Source organism: Phycodurus eques, unplaced genomic scaffold (assembly GCF_024500275.1).
Source record: "Phycodurus eques isolate BA_2022a unplaced genomic scaffold, UOR_Pequ_1.1 contig_657, whole genome shotgun sequence".
In the NCBI taxonomy this organism is placed as follows: domain Eukaryota; kingdom Metazoa; phylum Chordata; class Actinopteri; order Syngnathiformes; family Syngnathidae; genus Phycodurus; species Phycodurus eques.
In genome coordinates, this window is record NW_026904653.1 from 3397 (window position 1) to 4237 (window position 841).

The 841-nt window shown below is 39.8% G+C and overlaps 1 non-coding gene across 1 annotated transcript; it reads right to left on the reverse strand.

Annotated features, from left to right (window-relative positions):
- Positions 1 to 262: 262 nt before the first annotated feature.
- Positions 263 to 335, reverse strand: trnav-cac (transfer RNA valine (anticodon CAC)). The gene has a single exon. It is a non-coding gene; the product is annotated as a tRNA-Val (tRNA).
- Between the last annotated feature and the right edge of the window lie 506 nt (positions 336 to 841).

Below are 841 nucleotides of genomic sequence, written 5' to 3' on the forward strand. Positions count from 1 at the left end.
TGTCTCAAAAATAAATGCACGTGCCCGCCGATCTACAAACGCACCATCAACAATACACAAACAGAATTGAATATTTACAAATGATGAGTCATGATAAATGCACAGAAAACATAAAAATAAACGTGTAAATTGCAGATATATTAGCGGATTTGAAAAACACGTATGTAAGTCTCAGATATATTTGTGTCAAATATTTTGATATAAATCTCTCACCATAGTTTTTCATGGCAGATAAAAAGAAAAAAAATTAACTAACAACCCTTGTTTCCACCCGGTTTTGAAACTAGGACCTTTTGCTTGTGAGGCAAACGCGATGACCACTACACTATGGAAACTGCTTTACAAGTTTGTCCAACCGTCCCAACAGTACTTTTTGGAGCTGCCAGCCAGCAAAAAAAATAATGCATTTGACGTTGTTTTGAACGGTAAATCGTGGAGTAATCAATCATTGATTCATTCGCTCATCTTCCTTCCCGCTTCTCCTCAGTCGCCTTGGAAAAGTCTGAGACGCTCCCTTCAGGCCAGAGGGCATGCGAAGAAATTCCAACAGCCACCGCAGTTTGGGGCACATCCTCCGAGCGCACAGGCCCATGTGTCGTTGAAGCCATTCGGCCTAGCTTAGTTTAGTTTAGCTTAGCTTAGCATGCTAACAAAGAGACACGTTTGGGATCAACGTTTCGCTAAGCAGAGAAAAAGCCTCAGCGTAAAGTGTTCTTCTTTCCGTCACCTACGAGTTAGAACAAAGACCAGAATATTAATACTAACAATTAAATGAGATTAAAAAACAACTAGATGATCAGCTTTGTTTGTCTGAGGTACTGAATAACTCATGAACACCTAT